Source organism: Pelophylax lessonae (assembly GCF_965119305.1).
Source record: "Pelophylax lessonae genome assembly, chromosome: 7".
Taxonomy (NCBI): domain Eukaryota; kingdom Metazoa; phylum Chordata; class Amphibia; order Anura; family Ranidae; genus Pelophylax; species Pelophylax lessonae.
Genome location: NC_138774.1, coordinates 34630705 through 34649020, shown reverse-complemented (window position 1 = coordinate 34649020; position 18316 = coordinate 34630705). Strand labels below are relative to the sequence as shown.

The window sequence follows — 18316 nt, the reverse complement described above, 5'->3', positions numbered from 1 at the left end:
GACAACCCCCCCCCCCCCCGACGTCATTAGCTAATCGATTTTGCAGTCACCCCGAATCGATGCAGAATCGCGATGCATCGATTCGGCGATTATATTCCGCAGGCCTAGTAACTATATAGATCAGACCAAAATGAGGAGGAAAAAGGGACTTTGTTCCAAATAAGGAACAGGTGGGAGTTATGCTTATCTGACAGGAGGGCATGAGGAAGATCAGACTTATATCAGTATTCTTTATTATAGATGAGTGAAGTGGCCATTATATGACAGGAGATATATAAGGGAGATCAGACTTCTGATCATTCAACGCTATTTATGTGACTGAAGTAAAGATCACCGGTGACAGATTCTCTTTACACTCATTCCCTATATTCAGTTCCCGCCTTTTTATGATAAGACACGCCTCCACAGGCGGGATTGTGACGCTGAGATAGCGGAGTGGGCGTGTTACACGTGGCTGCCCACTACCGCCTACCGATTGGCTGTCATCAACCAATGGGCGTGGTTGACCGGGCCGCTGTTGCTAGCCCTGTTCTTCGCCTGTCTGTCGCGGCCCGCCGGAAGTGACGTGCGGCCGGAAGACGGCGCGTTTCCTGTTTTTATCGCCGTTCAGCACCGAGTACCGGGGTTAACGTGACGTAAGTGGTCCAGAGAGGGACGGGGGACGTTGTGGTGGCTGCAGGCCTGGCGTGTGTGTGTGGTGCCAGGGGGAGGGCTGCACCGGGAATTCTGTGCTCCAATAGGGAGAGGAGCTAGCCGGTGTTCACTACTACCGGAGACACCACCGAGGACTGTACATGTGGGGGAGGGGCGCTGCTGGGGCCTGGAAACCAGAACCATGACTATATACACCTACTGATCTGATTACAGTCTGCTGAGAGTACACCGTACAATCTGTACAGTCTGCCGAGAGTACACCGTACAATCTGTACAGTCTGCTGAGAGTACACCGTACAATCTGTACAGTCTGCTGAGAGTACACCGTACAATCTGTACAGTCTGCCGAGAGTACACCGTACAATCTGTACAGTCTGCCGAGAGTACACCGTACAATCTGTACAGTCTGCTGAGAGTACACCGTACAATCTGTACAGTCTGCCGAGAGTACACCGTACAATCTGTACAGTCTGCCGAGAGTACACCGTACAATCTGTACAGTCTGCCGAGAGTACACCGTACAATCTGTACAGTCTGCCGAGAGTACACCGTACAATCTGTACAGTCTGCCGAGAGTACACCGTACAATCTGTACAGTCTGCCGAGAGTACACCGTACAATCTGTACAGTCTGCCGAGAGTACACCGTACAGTCTGCCGAGAGTACACCGTACAATCTGTACAGTCTGCCGAGAGTACACCGTGCAATCTGTACAGTCTGCCGAGAGTACACCGTACAATCTGTACAGTCTGCTGAGAGTACACCGTACAATCTGTACAGTCTGCTGAGAGTACACCGTACAGTCTGCCGAGAGTACACCGTACAATCTGTACAGTCTGCTGAGAGTACACCGTACAATCTGTACAGTCTGCCGAGAGTACACCGTACAATCTGTACAGTCTGCCGAGAGTACACCGTACAATCTGTACAGTCTGCCGAGAGTACACCGTACAATCTGTACAGTCTGCCGAGAGTACGCCGTACAATCTGTACAGTCTGCCGAGAGTACACCGTACAATCTGTACAGTCTGCCGAGAGTACACCGTACAGTCTGCCGAGAGTACACCGTACAATCTGTACAGTCTGCTGAGAGTACACCGTACAATCTGTACAGTCTGCCGAGAGTACACCGTACAATCTGTACAGTCTGCTGAGAGTACACCGTACAATCTGTACAGTCTGCTGAGAGTACACCGTACAATCTGTACAGTCTGCTGAGAGTACACCGTACAATCTGTACAGTCTGCCGAGAGTACACCGTACAATCTGTACAGTCTGCCGAGAGTACACCGTACAATCTGTACAGTCTGCCGAGAGTACACCGTACAATCTGTACAGTCTGCCGAGAGTACACCGTACAATCTGTACAGTCTGCCGAGAGTACACCGTACAATCTGTACAGTCTGCTGAGAGTACACCGTACAATCTGTACAGTCTGCCGAGAGTACACCGTACAATCTGTACAGTCTGCCGAGAGTACACCGTACAGTCTGCCGAGAGTACACCGTACAATCTGTACAGTCTGCCGAGAGTACACCGTACAATCTGTACAGTCTGCCGAGAGTACACCGTACAATCTGTACAGTCTGCCGAGAGTACACCGTACAGTCTGCCGAGAGTACACCGTACAATCTGTACAGTCTGCCGAGAGTACACCGTGCAATCTGTACAGTCTGCCGAGAGTACACCGTACAATCTGTACAGTCTGCTGAGAGTACACCGTACAATCTGTACAGTCTGCCGAGAGTACACCGTACAATCTGTACAGTCTGCCGAGAGTACACCGTACAATCTGTACAGTCTGCCGAGAGTACACCGTACAATCTGTACAGTCTGCCGAGAGTACACTGTACAATCTGTACAGTCTGCCGAGAGTACACCGTACAATCTGTACAGTCTGCCGAGAGTACACCGTACAATCTGTACAGTCTGCCGAGAGTACACCGTACAGTCTGCCGAGAGTACACCGTACAATCTGTACAGTCTGCCGAGAGTACACCGTGCAATCTGTACAGTCTGCCGAGAGTACACCGTACAATCTGTACAGTCTGCTGAGAGTACACCGTACAATCTGTACAGTCTGCTGAGAGTACACCGTACAGTCTGCCGAGAGTACACCGTACAATCTGTACAGTCTGCTGAGAGTACACCGTACAATCTGTACAGTCTGCCGAGAGTACACCGTACAATCTGTACAGTCTGCCGAGAGTACACCGTACAATCTGTACAGTCTGCCGAGAGTACACCGTACAATCTGTACAGTCTGCCGAGAGTACACCGTACAATCTGTACAGTCTGCCGAGAGTACACCGTACAATCTGTACAGTCTGCCGAGAGTACACCGTACAGTCTGCCGAGAGTACACCGTACAATCTGTACAGTCTGCTGAGAGTACACCGTACAATCTGTACAGTCTGCCGAGAGTACACCGTACAATCTGTACAGTCTGCTGAGAGTACACCGTACAATCTGTACAGTCTGCTGAGAGTACACCGTACAATCTGTACAGTCTGCTGAGAGTACACCGTACAATCTGTACAGTCTGCCGAGAGTACACCGTACAATCTGTACAGTCTGCCGAGAGTACACCGTACAATCTGTACAGTCTGCCGAGAGTACACCGTACAATCTGTACAGTCTGCTGAGAGTACACCGTACAATCTGTACAGTCTGCCGAGAGTACACCGTACAATCTGTACAGTCTGCCGAGAGTACACCGTACAGTCTGCCGAGAGTACACCGTACAATCTGTACAGTCTGCCGAGAGTACACCGTACAATCTGTACAGTCTGCCGAGAGTACACCGTACAATCTGTACAGTCTGCCGAGAGTACACCGTACAGTCTGCCGAGAGTACACCGTACAATCTGTACAGTCTGCCGAGAGTACACCGTGCAATCTGTACAGTCTGCCGAGAGTACACCGTACAATCTGTACAGTCTGCCGAGAGTACACCGTACAATCTGTACAGTCTGCTGAGAGTACACCGTACAGTCTGCCGAGAGTACACCGTACAATCTGTACAGTCTGCTGAGAGTACACCGTACAATCTGTACAGTCTGCCGAGAGTACACCGTACAATCTGTACAGTCTGCCGAGAGTACACCGTACAATCTGTACAGTCTGCCGAGAGTACACCGTACAATCTGTACAGTCTGCCGAGAGTACACCGTACAATCTGTACAGTCTGCCGAGAGTACACCGTACAGTCTGCCGAGAGTACACCGTACAATCTGTACAGTCTGCTGAGAGTACACCGTACAATCTGTACAGTCTGCCGAGAGTACACCGTACAATCTGTACAGTCTGCTGAGAGTACACCGTACAATCTGTACAGTCTGCTGAGAGTACACCGTACAATCTGTACAGTCTGCTTAGAGTACACCGTACAATCTGTACAGTCTGCCGAGAGTACACCGTACAATCTGTACAGTCTGCCGAGAGTACACCGTACAATCTGTACAGTCTGCCGAGAGTACACCGTACAATCTGTACAGTCTGCCGAGAGTACACCGTACAATCTGTACAGTCTGCCGAGAGTACACCGTACAATCTGTACAGTCTGCCGAGAGTACACCGTACAATCTGTACAGTCTGCCGAGAGTACACCGTACAGTCTGCCGAGAGTACACCGTACAATCTGTACAGTCTGCTGAGAATACAGGGTGCAATCTGATTGTACAGTCTGCCGAGAGTACACCGTAAGTCTGCCGAGAGTACACCATACAATCTGACTGTACAGTCTGCCGAGAGTACACCGTACAATCTGTACAGTCTGCCGAGAGTACACCGTACAATCTGACTGTACAGTCTGCCGAGAGTACACCGTACAATCTGTACAGTCTGCTGAGAATACAGGGTGCAATCTGATTGTACAGTCCGCCAAGAGTACACCATACAGTTTAACTGTACAGTCTGCCGCGAGCACACCGCACAATCTGACTGTACAGTCTGCTGAGAGTACAGGGTGCAATCTGACTGTACAGTCTGCTGAGAGTACACCGTACAGTCTGACCGTACAGTCTGCCGAGAGTACACCGTACAATCTGTACAGTCTGCTGAGAGTACACCGTACAATCTGTACAGTCTGCCGAGAGTACACCGTACAATCTGTACAGTCTGCTGAGAGTACACCGTACAATCTGTACAGTCTGCTGAGAGTACACCGTACAATCTGTACAGTCTGCTGAGAGTACACCGTACAATCTGTACAGTCTGCCGAGAGTACACCGTACAATCTGTACAGTCTGCCGAGAGTACACCGTACAATCTGTACAGTCTGCCGAGAGTACACCGTACAATCTGTACAGTCTGCCGAGAGTACACCGTACAATCTGTACAGTCTGCTGAGAGTACACCGTACAATCTGTACAGTCTGCCGAGAGTACACCGTACAATCTGTACAGTCTGCCGAGAGTACACCGTACAGTCTGCCGAGAGTACACCGTACAATCTGTACAGTCTGCCGAGAGTACACCGTACAATCTGTACAGTCTGCCGAGAGTACACCGTACAATCTGTACAGTCTGCCGAGAGTACACCGTACAGTCTGCCGAGAGTACACCGTACAATCTGTACAGTCTGCCGAGAGTACACCGTGCAATCTGTACAGTCTGCCGAGAGTACACCGTACAATCTGTACAGTCTGCTGAGAGTACACCGTACAATCTGTACAGTCTGCCGAGAGTACACCGTACAATCTGTACAGTCTGCCGAGAGTACACCGTACAATCTGTACAGTCTGCCGAGAGTACACCGTACAATCTGTACAGTCTGCCGAGAGTACACTGTACAATCTGTACAGTCTGCCGAGAGTACACCGTACAATCTGTACAGTCTGCCGAGAGTACACCGTACAATCTGTACAGTCTGCCGAGAGTACACCGTACAGTCTGCCGAGAGTACACCGTACAATCTGTACAGTCTGCCGAGAGTACACCGTGCAATCTGTACAGTCTGCCGAGAGTACACCGTACAATCTGTACAGTCTGCTGAGAGTACACCGTACAATCTGTACAGTCTGCTGAGAGTACACCGTACAGTCTGCCGAGAGTACACCGTACAATCTGTACAGTCTGCTGAGAGTACACCGTACAATCTGTACAGTCTGCCGAGAGTACACCGTACAATCTGTACAGTCTGCCGAGAGTACACCGTACAATCTGTACAGTCTGCCGAGAGTACACCGTACAATCTGTACAGTCTGCCGAGAGTACACCGTACAATCTGTACAGTCTGCCGAGAGTACACCGTACAATCCGTACAGTCTGCCGAGAGTACACCGTACAGTCTGCCGAGAGTACACCGTACAATCTGTACAGTCTGCTGAGAGTACACCGTACAATCTGTACAGTCTGCCGAGAGTACACCGTACAATCTGTACAGTCTGCTGAGAGTACACCGTACAATCTGTACAGTCTGCTGAGAGTACACCGTACAATCTGTACAGTCTGCTGAGAGTACACCGTACAATCTGTACAGTCTGCCGAGAGTACACCGTACAATCTGTACAGTCTGCCGAGAGTACACCGTACAATCTGTACAGTCTGCCGAGAGTACACCGTACAATCTGTACAGTCTGCTGAGAGTACACCGTACAATCTGTACAGTCTGCCGAGAGTACACCGTACAATCTGTACAGTCTGCCGAGAGTACACCGTACAGTCTGCCGAGAGTACACCGTACAATCTGTACAGTCTGCCGAGAGTACACCGTACAATCTGTACAGTCTGCCGAGAGTACACCGTACAATCTGTACAGTCTGCCGAGAGTACACCGTACAGTCTGCCGAGAGTACACCGTACAATCTGTACAGTCTGCCGAGAGTACACCGTGCAATCTGTACAGTCTGCCGAGAGTACACCGTACAATCTGTACAGTCTGCCGAGAGTACACCGTACAATCTGTACAGTCTGCTGAGAGTACACCGTACAGTCTGCCGAGAGTACACCGTACAATCTGTACAGTCTGCTGAGAGTACACCGTACAATCTGTACAGTCTGCCGAGAGTACACCGTACAATCTGTACAGTCTGCCGAGAGTACACCGTACAATCTGTACAGTCTGCCGAGAGTACACCGTACAATCTGTACAGTCTGCCGAGAGTACACCGTACAATCTGTACAGTCTGCCGAGAGTACACCGTACAGTCTGCCGAGAGTACACCGTACAATCTGTACAGTCTGCTGAGAGTACACCGTACAATCTGTACAGTCTGCCGAGAGTACACCGTACAATCTGTACAGTCTGCTGAGAGTACACCGTACAATCTGTACAGTCTGCTGAGAGTACACCGTACAATCTGTACAGTCTGCTGAGAGTACACCGTACAATCTGTACAGTCTGCCGAGAGTACACCGTACAATCTGTACAGTCTGCCGAGAGTACACCGTACAATCTGTACAGTCTGCCGAGAGTACACCGTACAATCTGTACAGTCTGCCGAGAGTACACCGTACAATCTGTACAGTCTGCCGAGAGTACACCGTACAATCTGTACAGTCTGCCGAGAGTACACCGTACAATCTGTACAGTCTGCCGAGAGTACACCGTACAGTCTGCCGAGAGTACACCGTACAATCTGTACAGTCTGCTGAGAATACAGGGTGCAATCTGATTGTACAGTCTGCCGAGAGTACACCGTAAGTCTGCCGAGAGTACACCATACAATCTGACTGTACAGTCTGCCGAGAGTACACCGTACAATCTGTACAGTCTGCCGAGAGTACACCGTACAATCTGACTGTACAGTCTGCCGAGAGTACACCGTACAATCTGTACAGTCTGCTGAGAATACAGGGTGCAATCTGATTGTACAGTCCGCCAAGAGTACACCATACAGTTTAACTGTACAGTCTGCCGCGAGCACACCGCACAATCTGACTGTACAGTCTGCTGAGAGTACAGGGTGCAATCTGACTGTACAGTCTGCTGAGAGTACACCGTACAGTCTGACCGTACAGTCTGCTGAGAGTACACCGTACAGTCTGACCGTACAATCTTCTGAGTACACCGTACAATCTGATCATACAGTCTGCCGAGAGTACACTGTACAGTCTGCTAAGAGTACACTGTGCAATCTGACCGTACAGTCTGCTGAGTACACCGTACAATCTGACCATACAGTCTGCTGAGAGTACACGGTACAGTCTGACCGTACAATCTGATTGTAGTCTGCCGAGAGTGCACTGCACAATCTGTACAGTCTGCTGAGAGTACACCGTACAGTCTGCTGAGAGTACACCGTACAATCTGTACAGTCTGCTGAGAGTACACCGTACAATCTGTACAGTCTGCCGAGAGTACACCGTACAATCTGACTGTACAGTCTGCCGAGAGTACACCGTACAATCTGTACAGTCTGCCGAGAGTACACCGACAATCTGACTGTACAGTCTGCAGAGAGTACTCCGTACAATCTGTACAGTCTGCCGAGAGTACACCATACAGTCTGCCGAGAGTACACCGTACAATCTGTACAGTCTGCTGAGAGTACTCCGTACAATCTGTACAGTCTGCCGAGAGTACACCGTACAGTCTGCCGAGAGTACACCGTACAATCTGTACAGTCTGCTGAGAGTACACTGTACAATCTGACTGTACAGTCTGCCGAGAGTACACTGTACAGTCTGCCGAGAGTACACTGTACAGTCTGCCGAGAGTACACTGTACAGTCTGCCGAGAGTACACTGTACAATCTGTACAGTCTGCCGAGAGTACACCGTACAATCTGTACAGTCTGCCGAGAGTACACCGTACAATCTGTACAGTCTGCCGAGAGTACACCGTACAATCTGTACAGTCTGCTGAGAGTACACTGTACAATCTGACTGTACAGTCTGCCGAGAGTACACTGTACAGTCTGCCGAGAGTACACTGTACAGTCTGCCGAGAGTACACTGTACAGTCTGCCGAGAGTACACTGTACAATCTGTACAGTCTGCTGAGAGTACACCGTACAATCTGTACAGTCTGCTGAGAGTACACCGTACAATCTGTACAGTCTGCCGAGAGTACACCGTACAATCTGTACAGTCTGCTGAGAGTACACTGTACAATCTGACTGTACAGTCTGCCGAGAGTACACTGTACAGTCTGCCGAGAGTACACTGTACAGTCTGCCGAGAGTACACTGTACAGTCTGCCGAGAGTACACTGTACAGTCTGCCGAGAGTACACCGTACAATCTGACTGTACAGTCTGCTGAGAGTACACCGTACAGTCTGCTGAGAGTACAAGGTGCAATCTGACTGTACAGTCTGCTGAGAGTACACCGTACAATATGACCGTATAGTCTTCTGAGTATACCGTACAATCTGACCATACAGTCTACCGAGAGTACACCATACAATCTGACTGTACAGTCTGCCTAGGGTACACCGTACAATCTGACTGTACAGTCTGCCGAGAGTACACCATACAATCTGACTGTACAGTCTGCCTAGAGTACACTGTACAATCTGAGTGTACAGTCTGCCGAGAGTACACCGTACAATCTGTACAGTCTGCTGAGAATACAGGGTGCAATCTGATTGTACAGTCTGCTGAGAGTACACCCTGCAATCTGACTGTACAGTCTGCTGAATGTATACATTACATTGTGTTTATTGCTGAGCACACAGTTTGCTCTTTTCCCTACATACATGTTACAATCTGCTGAGAGCAGCCAATACAATCTGAATATAGTACAATCTCCATAGCGCCACCCATACACAGATCAGTCCAGTGATGTGATGAACGGATGAGTTTGAACATTATCAGTTCTGTGTGACATTGCTACATTAATCCTGATAACCGTCTCCCTGCTGCAGGATGGTACAAATCGTCTAAGCCCGAGAATAGGAGGACGTCCAGGTACGTCGTCCTGGCATTTTAGGCCTGCGCTGTAGCCGCCTTTTGGCTATAGCGCGGGCGTGAAGTGGTTAAGCTTTGACAAAATAACCTGGAAGCTGATTGGTTTCTATGCTGAGCTGCAGCAGATTTTGTGCACTCCAGTTTTAGTAATTCCGTGTACAGAGGCCATCTGAGTGGCTCAGTATACAACCCCAATTCCAGAAAAGTTGGGACGTTGTGTAACATCTGCAAATCATATAAACTCCTATTTTATTTACAATAGAAAATAGAAAACATCAAGTGTTTAAATTGAGACAATGGAATATTTTAAAAAGGTTGTAAAGTCAGAAGGTTTTTAATTTAATGCATTCTATATATTAAGATAAAAAAAAACCTTCTGTGTGCAGCAGCCCCCCTAATACTTATCTGAGGTCCATCTCAATCCAATGATGTTGCACAAGAGCCTTGACTGTGCATATCTCTCCCTCCTCATTGGCTAAAACAGCAGCGCTACGCCATTGGCTCCTGCTGCGCCTGTCAGTGGGCCAATCAGTAGAGAGAGGGGTCAGGGCCGAGCCTCGGCTCTGTGTCTGAATGGCTTGGTTCGGGTGCCCCCATAGCAAGCGGCTTGCTGTGTGGGTACCCAACAGGAGGGAGGGACCAGGAGCATCGGCGGAGGACCTGAGAAGAGGAGGATTAGGGCTCTGTAAAACCACTGCACAGAGCAGGTAAGTATAACATGTTTGTTATTTTTATAGAAAAAAAAACAAAAAACAAGACTTTAGGACCCCGTTCACACTGGGGCGACCCGACTTGCCGGGGCGACCTGTGCACCGCGACCTCGGCGCGACATGCACGGACTTCATATCATTGAAGTTAATGCAGGTCGCTCCAGGTCGCCCCCGAAATAGTACAGGACCCTTTTTCTAAGTCGGAGCGACTTGTGTCGCTCCTGTTAGAACGGGTCCTGTGCTAATCTATGGCAGGCGACCCACCGCGACTTGTCAGGTGACCAAGTCGCCTGACAAGTCGCCCCAGTCTGAACGGGGTCTAATATCACTTTAGGGGAAAAAAAGGTAATTTTAAAATTGATGGCAGCAAGACATCTCAAAAAAGTTGGGTCGGCCGTGTTTAGCACAGTAGAGCAGCCTTTTTTCTTTTACCAACACTCTGTAAACATCTGAAAACTCTGGAGAACAGTTGCTGGAGTTGTGGGAGAGGAATGTTGTCCCATTCTTGCCTGATTGAGAAATACTCAACAGCCCTGTGTCGTCTTTGTCATATTTTATGCTTCAAGATAAGCCAAATATTTTCAATTGGTGAAAGGTTTGGACTGCAGGCAGGCCAGTTAAGCCCCCGGACTCTTCCACTGAAAAGCCATGCTGTTGTCATAGATGCAGTATGCGGCTTAGCATTGTCCTGCTGAAGTATACAAGACCTTCCCTGAAAAAGACGTCATCTGGATGGGAGCATATCCTGTTCTAAAACCTGGATATATTTCTAAGCATTGAGGGTTCCTTTCCAGATGTGCAAGTTTCCCATTCTGTACACACTTATCCCCCCCATATCCTCAGAGATGCAGGCTTTTGAATTGACCGCTGATTACAAGCCAGAAGGTCCCTCTTCTCTTTAGGTTGGCCGTAGACGGTTCAAATCTCGGCTGGTTCTGCAGGAAGATTCCATCCATGTATGGGCAGGCTAAATGTACCAAGTTGACCAATTGAAAAACTTGGGTACAACCAGCCTGTAGGATCCTGCATGCAATTATCACTAGTGACTTGTATAGCTGCTAGCAATAAAATCTCTGTCTTTTCCCAGCTGGGATGGCTTCCCCTGCCGGGAGAATACAATGACTCAGCAGGAGGGATTCCCCTGTCAACACTGTGTTGATGGGGGAATCAAATCCTGCAACCAAAGAAATTTGCAACATGTATGACCTGCTTTAGTCCGGAGGATGCAGCACCCATGGTTGCCAAAAAAAGAATGTCAGATTTTGATTTGTCTGACCACAGAACACTTTTTCCACTTTGTAACAGACCATTTTAAATGAGCTTTTGGCTCAGAGGAGATGGTGGCGTTTCTGGATCTTGTTTAGATATGGCTTCTTCTTTGCATAATAGAGCTGTAACCTGCATTTTTGGATGGCACAGTGGACTGTGTTCATAAGCAGTGATTTTTGGAAGTATTTCTGAGTCATGTCTATATTCCTGGAAAACAAGGCTCATCAATGGTCGGTGCTGTAGCGATTACCATCTGGATCCTGGAAACGTCAAGATAGTTGTATATATTCGCCAGCACTCCATGGACCTACAATCACTGTCCATAGCATTTTTATTGGAGAGATATCACATCATAAACACTTAAGTACAACAGTTCGGAGTCGCCCAGGACCCCTTTTTCAGGTCCTGCACGACTCCGAACTGTCGTACTTGTCTTTATGATGTGATCTCTCTCCAATAAAAATGCTATGGACAGTGATTGTAGATCCATGGAGTGCTAGAGAATATATACACCAGGGATCTCCAAACTACGGACCTCCAGCTTTTGCCGAACTACGCGTTTCATGATGCTTCGTAAAACTGGCATTTACAGTCATGACAAGGCATGATGGGAATTGTAGTTCCTGAACAACTCGAGGTCCATAGTGTGGAGACCCCTGATATACACCATCACAGATTAATGCCTGATTTTATTGCACTGCGCCTGAGGGCCTGAAAATCACAGGAATCTAATATTGCGTTTTTCGCCCTGTCCCTTCCACACAGAGATTTCTCCAGATCCTTTGAATCTTTTGATATTAGGGGCAGCACGGTGGCTAAGTGGTTAGCACTTCCACCTAGCAGCACTTCGGTCATCGGTTTGAATCCCAACCACAGGCACCACCTGCATGGAGTTTGCATGTTCTCCCTGTGCCTGTGTGGGTTTCTTCCGCGTACTCCGGTTTCCTCCCACACTCCAAAGACATGCTGGTAGGTTAATTGGCTCCTATCTAAATTGGCCCTAGTATGTATATGTATGAATGTGAGTTAGGGACCTTAGATTGTAAGCTCCTTGAGGGCAGGGACTAATGTGAATGGACAATTTACAGTATTTTACAAAAGTGAGTACACCCCTCACATTTTTGTAAATATTTTATTATATCTTTTCATGTGACAACACCGAAGAAATTACACCTTTGCTACAATGTAAAGTAGTAAGTATAACAGTGTAAATTTGGTGACCCCTGAAATTAACTCAACACACAGCCATTGATGTCTAAACCACTGGCAACAAAAGTGAGTACACCCCTAGGTGAAAATGTCCAAATTGGGCCCAAAGTTGCGACCATTATTTTCCAGCACTGCCTTAACCCTCCTGGGCATGGAGTTCACCAGAGCTTCACAGATTGCCATTGGAGTCCTCTTCCACTCCTCCATGATGACATCACTGAGCTGGTGGATGTTAGAGACCTTGTGCTCCTCCACCTTTTGTTTGAGGATGCCCCACAGATGCTCAATAGGGTTTAGGTCTGGAGACATGCCTGGCCAGTCCATCACCTTTACCCTCAGCTTCTTTAGCAAGGCGGTGGTCATTTTGGAGGTGTGTTTGGCGTCGGTATCATGTTGGAATACTGCCCTGCGGCCCAGTTTCTGAAGAGAGGGGATCATGCTCTGCTTCAGTATGTCACAGTACATGTTGGCATTCATGGTTCCCTCAATGAACTGTAGCTTCCCAGTGCCGGCAGCACTCATGCAGCCCCAGACCATGACACTCCCACCACCATGCTTGACTGTAGGCAAGACACACTTGTCTTTGTACTCCTCACCTGGTTGCTGCTACTCACGCTTGACACCATCTGAACCAAATTAGTTTATCTTGGTCTCATCAGACCACAGCACATGGTTCCAGTAATCCATGTCCTTAGTCTGCTTGTCTTCAGCAAACTGTTTGCGGACTTTCTTGTGCATCATCTTTAGAAGAGGCTTCCTTCTGGGACGACAGCCATGCAGACCAATTTGATGCAGAGCAATGCTGGCAGCACTCGTACATCTTTTTCCCAAAGACAACCTGTGGATATGACGAGGCCTGTTCGGAGCGGAACCTGTCCTGTTAAACCGCTGTATGGTCTTGGCCACCATGCTGCAGCTCAGTTTCAGGGTCTTGGCAATCTTATAGCCTAGGCCAGTGATGGCGAACCTTGGCACCCCAGATGTTTTGGAACTACATTTCCCATGATGCTAAACTACACTGCAGAGTGCATGAGCATCATGGAAAATGTAGTTCCAAAACATCTGGGGGTGCCAAGGTTTGCCATCACTGGCCTAGGCCATCTTTATGTAGAGCAATAATTCTTTTTTTCAGATCCTCAGAGAGTTCTTTGCCATGAGGTGCCATGTTGAACTTCCAGTGACCATTATGAGAGAGTGAGAGCGATAACACCAAATTTAACACACCTGCTCCCCATTCACACCTGAGACCTTGTAACACTAATGAGTCACATGACACCCGGGAGGGAAAATGGCTAATTGGGCCCAGTTTGGACATTTTCACTTAGGGGTGCACTCACTTTTGTTGCTAGCGGTTTAGACATTAATGGCTGTGTGTTGAGCTATTTTGAGGGGAGAGCAAATTTACACTGTTATACAAGCTGTAGACTCACTACTTTACATTGTAGCAAAAGTGTAATTTCTTCAGTGTTGTCACATGAAAAGTTAGAATAAAATATTTACAAAAATGTGAGGGGTGTACTTACTTTTGTGAGATACTGTATATGTGTGTAAATTGTCAGCACTATAGAAGTTCCTGAAATAAAATAAAAGAATAAATGTACACAATTGCAGACGTAGACAAATTGGTGACCCTCTGCCTATCTTTCCTTCTGAGGCACTCTTACTCTCTGACATGCTCTTTTTATACCCAATCATGTTACTGACCTGTTGCCAATGAACCTAATTAGTTGCAAAATGTTCTTCCAGCTCTTCCTTGTTAGTAGCACCTACCCTGCCAGCTTTTGTTGCCCTGTCCCAACTTTCTTGAGACCTGGCTGTTGCTGCCATACATTTCAAAATTTGATGTTTTCTATTGTGAAAAAAAAATGTGTTTACTAGATCTGCAAATCATTACATTCTGTTTTCATGTAGATTTTACACAGTGTCCCAACTTTTTTGGAATGGGGTTGTACTTTCCCTGTGATCACCAAAAAACAAAGATCATCCCGTTCATATTCCAGTGAGTGTTTACATTGAAGAGCCCCGCCCCTTCCTGTCACGGCAGAGGACGGAGGAACCAATGAATGAATCATTAGTTTAGAGCACAAGCAGCACATTCATCCTCTCCTCTCTCTGTGTATGACCTGCCTTTTATTGTAACCCCCTCAATACCGGCATTTGGCCTCATTTCCCCCCAAAAAATGTGGCAAAAATTGAGATTACCTTAGCATAGTTGCCAACATTTGAAAAAAATTTCCAGTGACACTTTGCAGCACAGCTATCAATTACTTACCCACTTCCCTGAAGCTCCGCCCACTCCACATAACTAATCTCCGCCTACTTATCATCAGATTATAGGGTCTACTCAATAAAGAGAGAATTACAGGAAATGGAAAAGGGAATTTCAAACTTAAGGCCAAAGTAGCAGAGTTGGAATAATTCTCTCATTCAGCTGCACTACTTCTGCCTAAAGTTTAACATTCTCATCACAATTCCCTGCAATTCTAAAGTGTGAAATGTGCTCAGGTGTGACCATACAAAAAAATGTAAATATAAATAAAGTGCAAAGTGTAAATATTTACATTGCTGGGACAATGTAAATTACCCGATACAGGCTCCTATTTGCCGGGACTGTCCCGGCAAAACTGGGACAGTTGGCAAGTATGCCTTAGAGCAGGCATGTCCAACCTGCGGCCCAGAGCCCCAGGCAATGCGGCCCACTGCCCCCTGACAATTTATTTTTTTTTGATGGGGAAGAAGGAAGTCGGGTCGGGGGCACGGCCACAACGGCTTCCAACTAACTGTAGGCAGAGGCTGCCTCAGAAGGGATCATCCTCTAGTTGTGTTAAATTAGTGCCTGGGGGGGGGGGGGGCAGCAGCGCGGGAAGGGCACGGCGGCGTTTTATTATATATACCTTAACTATAGTTTATATTTTATATGCGGCCCGAGAAAATTTCTCTACACTCAATGTGGCCCAGAGATGCCAAAAGGTTGGACACCCATGCCTTAGAGCAGTGTTTTTCAACTCCAGTCCTCAGGGCACACTAACAGGCCAGGTTTGCAAGAAAACTGAAATACATCACAGGTGATATAATTTGCTGCTCAGTGATTGCAGTATACTAGTCTGCATCTCCCCAATACTTAAAATCTGGCCTGTTAGTGTGCCCTGAGGACCGGAGTTGGGAAACACTGCCTTAGAGTATTCAGTTTCCAAAAAAAGGGGTCATTTTTGGGGTTGTAGTTGTACTATCCTGGCTTTTAGATTGTAAGCTGCAATGTGCAGAGGTCCCTGATATCTCTGTATTGAATTGTATTGTAACTGTACTGTCTGCTCTCCTGTTGCGTGTTGCGTGTAGTGTTTTTTACACTATAAACAAAAAAAAGACTGCCTTTTTTATAAAAAAAAAAAAAAAAATTCTAGTTTCTATTATAAAACATATTCAATACGAATAAAATTATTCATAAATGTAAACGAAAATGTATTCTGCTACATGTCTTTGGTAAAAAAAAAAATTCCAATAAGTGTATAATAATTGGCTTGTGTGAAAGTTAGAGTCCACAAACTATGGTGTAATCTGAAAATTGATCAATCCTGATGTACCGACGGCCTATCTCATTTCTTGAGGCCCTAAAATACCAGAACAGTACATATGACCCCTTTTTGGAAAGTAGACAGCCCAAAGTATTTAGAATTGCACAGAGCGGGTAAATATAACAAGTTTGGTATTTTAATAAAAAAAAAAATGAAGCTTAACTGCCGGTTTACACTACCGCGACTTGTCAGGTGACTTGGTCGCCTGACAAGTCGTGCTCCATTCTGTGCTATGGGAACCGTTCTAATAGGAGCGACTCAAGTCGCTCCGACTTAGAAAAAGGTTCCTGCACTACTTTTGATCGAAGTCGGAGCGACTTGCATTGACTTCCATTATGTGAAGTCTGTGCAAGTCGCGCCGAAAATGCGGTGCACGGCGACTTCACTAGTCGCCCCCGAAGTCGTGTCGCCATAGTGTGAACCGACTCTTAGGCCCCTTTCACACTTGTGTAACCTAAAAGTTGCGCGATTTTGCAGCAATTGTACTGCAATTTTTTTTCGCTGCGATTTTGACTGGACTTGAAGCAATGCCTATGTCTATGGACTTCAAAATGCATCAAATTTGGAGCAAAGTAGTGCAGGGACTACTTTAAAGTTGTTGCAACTTGAAGTCGCACAGATATGAAAGGTACTCATTGGAAATCATGGAGTACGACTTGTCATGTGACCTTGCAGCCCCAAATTGTAGGACAAGTCACACACATTTGAAAGGGGCCTTAATATCCACAAGTAGTCGTATCAGCAGGGAGCATCGATAGTTTCAAAAAACTATTAGATGGGCACTTTAAAGACCACAACATACAGGGGTATACAATGTACAACATACAGGGGTATACAATGTACAACATACAGGGGTATACAATGTACAACATACAGGGGTATACAATGTACAACATACAGGGGTATACAATGTACAACATACAGGGGTATACAATTTACAACATACAGGGGGTATACAATGTACAACATACAGGGGTATACAATGTACAACATACAGGGGGTGTACAATGTACAACATACAGGGGTATACAATGTACAACATACAGGGGTATACAATGTACAACATACAGGGGTATTCAATGTACAACATACAGGGGTATACAATGTACAACATACAGGGGTATACAATGTACAACATACAGGGGTATACAATGTACAACATACAGGGGTATACAATGTACAACATACAGGGGTATACAATGTACAACATACAGGGATATACAATGTACAACATACAGGGGTATACAATGTACGGTTAGCAGCAAACACACATCATAGGTTGAACTGGATGGACGGATGTCTTTTTTCGACCTCGCAAACTATGTAATTTTATTAGGTCAGGGTGAAGGGGCAAAAAGGAGAAGTGCACTTTGAGAAGTGTATTTATCTTTTAAACCAGCTGGGGTACCTTTATTAAAAAAAAGTATTTTCCACATTTTGTCATGTTCCAACCAAAAACGTAAATGTATTTTATTGGGATTTTATGTGATAGACCGACACAAAGTGGTACATAATTGTGAACTGGAAGGAAAATGATAAATGGTTTTCAAAATGTTTTACAAATATTTTAAATATGTGAAAAGTGTGGCTGCATTTGTATTCACCCCCCTGAGTCAATACTTTGTAGAACCGCCTTTCCCTGCAATTACAGCTGCAAGTCTTTTTGGGGATGTCTCTACCAGCTTTGCCCATCTAGAGAGGGACATTTCTGCCCATTCTTCTGCAAAATATCTCAAGCTCAGTCAGATTGGATGGAGAGCGTCTGTGAACAGAAATTTTCAAGTCTTGCCACAGATTCTCAATTTGATTTTAGTCTGGACTTTGACTGCGCCATTTTAACACATGAATATGCTTTGATCTAATCCATTCCATTGTAGCTCTGGCTGTATGTTTAGGGTCGTTGTCCTGCTGCAAGGTGAACCTCCACCCCAGTCTCAAGTCTTTTGCGGACTCTAACAGGTTTTCTTCTAAGATTGTCCTGTATTTGGCTCCATCCATCTTCCCATAAACTCTGACCAGCTTTTCTGTCCCTGCTGAAGAAAAGTATCC

At 46.7% G+C, this 18316-nt stretch overlaps 1 protein-coding gene across 2 annotated transcripts in view; it reads left to right on the top strand.

The window, feature by feature from the left end:
- Positions 1–478: 478 nt before the first annotated feature.
- The window catches only part of RING1 (ring finger protein 1), a 36577-nt gene continuing 18739 nt past the window's right edge, over positions 479–18316 (top strand). For both annotated transcript variants that reach the window (XM_082264306.1, XM_082264305.1), the window contains exon 1: positions 479–635. The gene's annotated coding sequence lies outside the window, so the exon portion shown is untranslated. The remainder of the gene's footprint in view (positions 636–18316) is intronic.